At 39.5% G+C, this 7,528-nt stretch overlaps 1 pseudogene; it reads left to right on the forward strand.

The window, feature by feature from the left end:
- The first annotated feature begins 240 nt into the window (after positions 1-240).
- LOC143382694 (transcription factor AP-2 gamma pseudogene) lies at positions 241-1,494 on the forward strand (annotated as a pseudogene).
- Positions 1,495-7,528: the final 6,034 nt, after the last annotated feature.

Consider the following 7,528-nt stretch of genomic DNA (forward strand, 5'->3'; position numbering starts at 1 on the left):
TCAGTGTTGAAATATAGTCATTATTTAAAATTAAATTATGACTCCAACATTTGCCGGCTGATGAGTGAGCACTTTTGGCATGGTGTTTTGCAGCAAGCTGACTTACCTCTGGAGCACAGGCTTGGACTTATCTGGCCTGGGACCAGATGTCCTGAGTTGGTGCTTCTGAGCACCCCTGGAACCGAGCGCCCAGACCTTTGCCACAGGGCTTTGAGGACTCAATCCCGCCCCCACCAATGATGCATCACCCACCTAACCACTGGGTAGCATCTTTACAGCTCCGCAAGGCTGCTGTCCCACACAGGAGTCGCTGAATACCAGCCGCCACCCTACTTTCCACCGCCTTACCAGCAGTTGGCTTACACTCAGTCTGTGGATCCCTACTAGCATCTGAGCCAAGCCTATGCTGCTGCCATTAACAACCTGCACCAGCCTGAGGTTGCCAGCACCCAGTAGCAGTCCTGGCCTGGCCGCCAGAGCCAGGAGGGGGGCTGCTCTGCCTTTGCACCTAGGGCGCCTGGCCGGCCTGCTTCCCCAACTCTCCCAGATAGAGCGAGGTGCTGAGGGCGCTTACGGGGATGCTCAGTCCTGCTGTTGCCCCATGCGCAGTCCCTGGAGGCTGCAGGCCTGACAAAGAACCTGGGGCTCCATGACATGGCTCACCAGATGGAAGAGGTGCAGAACTTCAACCCTCACCTGCTTGGGCCTGATCAGACTGCAATCCGCAAAGGTCTCATTTTCCATGACTAAGAACCCCCTGGGTCTCCCCTGTTAGAAGGAGCTAGCCATGCTGAATCCATGAAGTCTTCTGCTCGGTTCTGGGAAGACAGTCTCTCTTCAGCTCCACGTCCAAATATAAGTGACTGTGGCTGCAGTGCAGAGGCGATTGTCACCATCTGAATGCTTAAATGCCTCGCTGCTGGGAGATGTTCTCAGAAGAGCAAAGTCCAAAAATGGCTCATCTTTGTGGGGAGGAAAGTTGGACAAGACTGGGCTGAATCTTCCAACTGGGAGACGGAAAGCTGCTCTTGTGACCCTCCTGACATCCTTGGTGGAAGGAAAAGCTGTTCACTTGGCTTGGGACTTTGCATATGGCTGTGAAGTGGAGTTTCCTAGTATGCCAGTGGCCGAATATTTAACCAGGCCTCACCTAGGAGGGTAAAGCAAGATGGGATGAGGAAGAATAATAATGCGGGCGGCTGGCGGCTCAGCAAGTGTGTAAAGAATTCACAGACCTCCTCAATCAAGACCAAACACCCAATGGCAACAACAGGCCCTCCCTGGTCTTAGAAATACAAACAGAACCATTTATCTCATTTTAGCCTGATTACCCACGGGTTTGGCAGCCAGGCCATCTGTGCAGCTGTGTCTGTGGTGCAGAACTACATCAAAGAAGCCCTGATTGTCATAGACAAATCCTATATGAACCCCGGAGACCAGAGACCAGCAGATTCTAATAAGACCCTGGAGAAAATGGAGAAGCACAGGAAGTAAAATGGGGGTGAGCACAGGGCAGGAAGGGAAAGGACAGAGGAATTGTCTCCACTGGGACAGACTGGAGGCTCTCCTGCTCAGGGAGGAGTTTCTAACCTTCCTTACCCAACTATCCAAAGTCCTCTGTCACTTGAGGCATACAGGATCTTAACCTGCCCTCCGGGATCCCTGTGGCTTCTCCAGCATTGCAGTGTCTGTCCTTGATCCCAAGGTGACAATTACTGGTTTTTGTTTGTTTTTACTTGTTCAGTGTTTATTTTTTGGAACCCCATTTCTCCTTCCTCTGAAAGTGGTGCTATGAGTTTTAGACCAAGAAGTCTTGGGCCTAGGTATTGAAACTTCAGATTGATGATATTCAGATTATCTACCGACTTCGGTGATGGTGCCCTCCAGAGGCGGCAAAGGCACCATATCTCTGCAGCCAGTGAGCAGGTGCTACGTGTGTGCAAACCCAGTGCTCAGAGAGGCCTTCTGGTTGTAGGAAACTTGTAGAAACAATGTCTGCTGACATTTCATTTTTATTTTGTCTGTCTCTCTCTTTTTTTTTAACTTGGAAAGTTAACTCTTTAAATGGGTGGCTCTTTGGAATGACATGTTCTGTAAGGAACTGAAAGTTTTGTTTGCATATTTATTTCAGATCTTGATTTTTTGAGTAAACTTGAAAAGGGTGGGCACTAAGCGTCTGCTGATGCCTGTCACCCCTCAATCCCCTGTGGAGGCTCTGTATTTTGAGAAACAGTGTGTTGAGTGTACAGACTTTATTTACGCATAGTTTAATGGGATCTGTAAATACTGGTGCACTTCTTACAAGTTTTTGAGAAATAGGGTTTGATTTTAATATTAACTTTTCATGGTGGTGGGGTAATTTATAACACGTCTTTCAATTTTATTCATCTGTACACAGGGTATGAAAAATTAAGAGGATACAGAGTTATGTTCTTGGTTTGGAAGATTCTGTTTAATCGGGGCTCTCTGTTCAGAAAGCAATAACTTCGCATCTTGTTCCTGTGAGGCTCATTCACTGTAAGGTGAATGTGTGTTATAGTTGGTATGGATGAAATGAAGGTTTAGAATTAAACTCCGTGCATGTAAATGTTCCCCAAAGCAAAGTGTACATATGATACCTGTATAATAAAAGTATTCTTGATAGAATCTTTGGAAAAATTAAAAAGTAAAATTAAATTATGTAAATGTGAAACTAAGCCAATCATATTAAAAATACAGGTAATCAATTATCAAACCTCACCTCTTTTGCTTTTTTTTTTTTTTTTTTTTTTGTGGTGTCTTGCTTATGATCCCTGCACTTCAGGCTGTTTATGTGTCTTCTGTGTGTGTGAGATGGAAGTGCTCCGTGGTGTGTGATTGTGTGCCTTCCAGTCACATCACACTGAGGGCTTTGACTTGGCCATGATGGGAATAGTTACAATAGGTTAATGACAAAGACTGGAAACTAGGGCTTTTATTTTCCTTATTAGCCTGTTGTCAGGCATAGACTAATATGCTTATGACCAAGATGGTGCAAATTCTAACCTCTTAACTAAAAAAAAAAAAAAGGAGAGAAGGAAGGAAGAGGAGAAAGGAGAGCTTCTCCCAGTGTGCTAACCTTTATATGTTGCTTTTCTCTGCAGACATCTGTGATGCTCTGCTGGCCTCTGCCTTGCTCTGGGTGTCCTTCAGCAGCTCTTCAGAGCTGTCCAGTAGCCATGGCTTTGGCTTTGCAAGTCTATATCAGAGAGATAGTGAGTCAGCTGTTGTCTCTGCTCCTTTCTCAGAGAGAGCTTGCATTTTTATTTCTGTTCCTGTAGCTCAAAAATTAATTATTTGCATTTTAATGAGATTGAAGAAATTGGATTTTCATGTTCTTTCTTTTTATTATAAATTTATTTTTATTTTCTTTGGATAAATTTTTTCCTTATTGGTTGCCAGGAAATACTCATAAAGGAAATTAGGTCAGAATGGAATTATTGGGAGCAATTCATTATTTCCAGTTATATCAAATCTTTTTAGTTTGACAATAGACTATGAAAAGGTTAATATTCCAGAGAGCTGATCATGAAAAACTGAAATATATAAATAAGTAAATGAGCCAACATCAGAGCCACTGGGGTTAGTCAGTAGGCTGCCACACAGTATCTCTGTGATGGAAAGAGTCCAAGGCTGCCTGATGGGCAATGAGCACCATCCTGGGACATCATATGAGTGGAGGCCAGGGGAAGGCTGTGCTGATAGTAGGGATTCCCTTCCCAGGTAGTGTGAAGGAAGCTGTGGACTTGCTTTTTGGAGATGTATCATTCCATCACAGGACTCCAGTGTCATTGAATTAATTACTTTTTCTGTTGCACAAGTAGTAGTTCAGAGGATTAAATCAGTTAACACAATTAAAAATAAAGCTCTCTACAAAATTCTAAAGAGGTAGGCTGATTGTTCTGTGAAAGGTGAGCTAATTCATTCAGGAAGTACAATTTAAAATGAGTTGTGCCCCTTCTAAGTACATCCTTGTAAATATTGGTGATGTAACCTCGGAGTTGAGTATTTACTCCCTTTATGTAATATTCCTAAGATCTGGGTTTAAGTATAGCTTGAAATTCTTTATCCCTTTAAAATCAAGCATGGTGCTTAGTTATCAGATACATTGATAGGAAAAAGTCGATACAAGAGGCAACAGAAAGTGATATTTAAATATAAGATATTTAAATTGCCCATGATTGTCCACTCTCAATTTTTTTTTAAATGTGCAGGAGCATTCTGTGGACTGAAAGTTAGACTTCAAATCTCATTCAAATATTTCCAGCATGACAGTAAAAATATATTGTCATTGAAACCAGAGTTCATCTATTATTTACATTATCAAATTAACATTTTTTTGTCTGGTGATTAATCTAATATCATGTTAAATCTAAACTTTTCAGTGGTTGCAAAGATTATAATAACTAAGTAAACAATTATTTTTTAAATTTTTAAAATTTATTTTTAAAAAAATAAATGATAGCAGAATGCATTACAATTCTTATTGCACATATACAGTACAATTTTTCATATCTCAGGTTGTATATAAAGTATGTTCATACCAATTTGTGTCTTCATACATGTACTTTGGATAATGATGTCCATCACATTCCACAATCTTTGCTAACCCCATGCCCCCTCCCTTCTCCTCCTACCCCCAGTCCTATCTACAGTTTGTCTATTCCTCCCATGCTCCCCCGCCTACGCCACTATGAATCAGCCACCTTATATCAAAGAAAACACTTGGCATTTGTTTTTTGGGGATTGGCTAACTTCACTTAGCATTATCTTCTCCAACACCAACCATTTATCTGCAAATGCTATGATTTTATTCTCTTATTGCTGAGTAATATTCCATTGTGTATATATGCCACAATTTTTTTGTCCATTAATTTACTGAAGGGTCAATTCAATTATTTTAAAGAAGCCCAGTGGGCTTGCATGTTGTGTTTCTGATCTGCAGAGACACAAACCTGTTATGATTCAGGCTGCCCTGCAGCAGGTACTTTGGAGGTTATAAACATATAGAGGAAAAAGTCTCCTAGTTTCAAATCTACTTATTTCTATTATATTTAATTTAAAAAGTTAACAGCTCAGAATATGATAGACAGTCATTATGAAATGGTAGTACTAAATTCACCATGTATATTCAGATTACTTTCACTGCATATTTAAGTTAATTTTTCCTAAGACAGTAGCATTCAGCTGATGAGGGTTAGTGTTTATGGTTGCAACTCTGATTGCATGTAAGTGTGTTTCAATAAATATTCCTTGATATTGCTACCAAACTTCATGCTCATTCCTGAAGTGTGATTTATAAAGCTCAATGTATCAATACTTCTTCTGAAGGATTATTTATGTGTTTTCTGTTTTATGTGTATGATTTTCTTTTTATACTCATGCATTTTATTTATTTCTATATTTATGTTGTTTTCTATTGATTTATGAAAAGTAATAAAATATTTCTTAGCAACACTTTTGTGACAAATAAAGGAAAGGGATCTTATGAACTGTCCTGGGAAGACTGAGTAGAGAAGTCTGGGCAGGTTCAGGTGTTTCCAGTGACCAAAGACAGAGAGGCAGTTCCCAAGGGGCTGAGCATCATGGCAAGTGATCTTGTGGCCACATTTGAGGTCAGTAATTTTTTTGAGTTTTCTACTGGAAGAGAAAAGTTATTGTAGTGATAGTAATGGATTTGTATTATCATTCAACATAGAATTAAATGCTCTTAGAGTTCATTTTTTTAAAAAAAAATTATACATGACAGTAGAATATATTTTGACATATAAACATGGAGTACAACTTCCCATTCTTTGGGTTGTACATGATGTGGAATTACATTGGTCGTGTATTCATCTTTGAACATAGGAAAGTGATGTCAGATTCATTCTTCCCTCTCCCCATTCTTCCCTATTCCAATTCCCCCTCCCTTCCCTTCATTACCCTTTATCTAATCCAAAGTACTTCTTTTCTCCCCCAACCCCATTGTGGAGTTAGCATCCACATATCAGAGAGAATGTTTGGCCTTTAGTTTTTTGGGATTGGCTTATGTCACTTAGCATGATATTCTCCAGTTCCATCCATATACTGGCAAATGCCATAATTTCATTTCTCTTTATGGCTGAGTAATATTCCATTGTGTATATATATACTATGTTTTAAGAGTTTATTTTTAAAAGCTCTGCTTGTGGTGGTTCTTTTGGAATTCCCATTTAAAGCCTGAGGGTAGGTTCCAGGTATACATTTAACAGAGTGGCCCTGACATAATATGCCTTACCTTTTTATTTCAAGAAACACAAACTGTTTAAAAGTTAACATCTCAAAATGCCTCCACTAATTTTTTTTTAATAGATTTTTAAAATATCTTCATTTTGTTTATTTATTTTTATGTGGTGCTGAGGATTGAACCCAGTGCCTCACACATGTGAGGCAAGCACTGTACTTCTGAGCCACAACCCCAGCCCCTAAATTGATAGATTTTAAGAAGTAAAACTTATTCCCAATTAAGAAAATTCATGTCATTAGATACAGGTAAAATTTCTAACAAAATTGGATTTGACTGTTTACTTTGTTGCCATCAAAATTAAATTTGTATTTTCTAAAATTAAGAGTTAGTATGTCTCATATAAAAGCAGATTGCTGAGTATGCATTCTAAATAAGAACAAGCTATAAATATTAATTTTCACTTTTTCTTCTCAAAAACTTCCTTAAGAAACTTTGTACTCCACATTTATCCAGATAAATGTTAAAAAATAAAAAATAAATAAAACCTCCCAAAAAGCTATCTCCATGTGAGCTTTCACTCCACATTTTGCTTGTTCATGGAGTCTAGGGACCATAGTTAAAGCTGACTCATAGCATTCAGATGCTGCTGCCTTCCAGCCTCATTGACAACCTTCTCATCCTGTCAGTCATGGGGGCTGTAGGTGCAGGCTTGGAGACCAGAGCCATGATCTTGGCAGAGGTGGTTGAAATTGACTAGGAAACCATATCAGTTTTTTTTTTTTCTGCTTCCCCAAGTGCTTGCATAAATGATCCTTTCCAGGAAAGGATTGCTCTGTTCATAACTCAGATGCTGAAATTGTGAGCTCTAAAGCTGAAAGTGGCCACCTACATGGGTGATCCCATTGGAGACAGTGGAAATTGTAAACTGCTTTGATTACAACTGTATCAAAAGTGGCAGTGAGCATGCAGAATCATTTTTTTTTTGCATAACAAAAGTAAATGGAGACAAATGGAACTCATTTGATTGTTCCTTTTTTCTTTGTAATTCTCAACCTTACCAATGCCATTGAATATGTTCCCATGGAACATGGACTGCACTCATCTGCCTTCATTCGACTTTATCTAATCCAAAGTACTTCTATTTCCCCCTACCACATTGTGAGTTAGCATGAGCTAATCTGTGATATGTATTCTGTGGAAACTGTACTTTGAATTTTGTATTTTAACATTTTTACCTCATGTGTTGGTGGAGCCAGGAAAATACTTGCCTAATACTTCCAATACTAGTCATTGCTGAGCATT

This window comes from Callospermophilus lateralis, chromosome 17 (assembly GCF_048772815.1).
Source record: "Callospermophilus lateralis isolate mCalLat2 chromosome 17, mCalLat2.hap1, whole genome shotgun sequence".
NCBI classification, from domain to species: Eukaryota; Metazoa; Chordata; class Mammalia; order Rodentia; family Sciuridae; genus Callospermophilus; species Callospermophilus lateralis.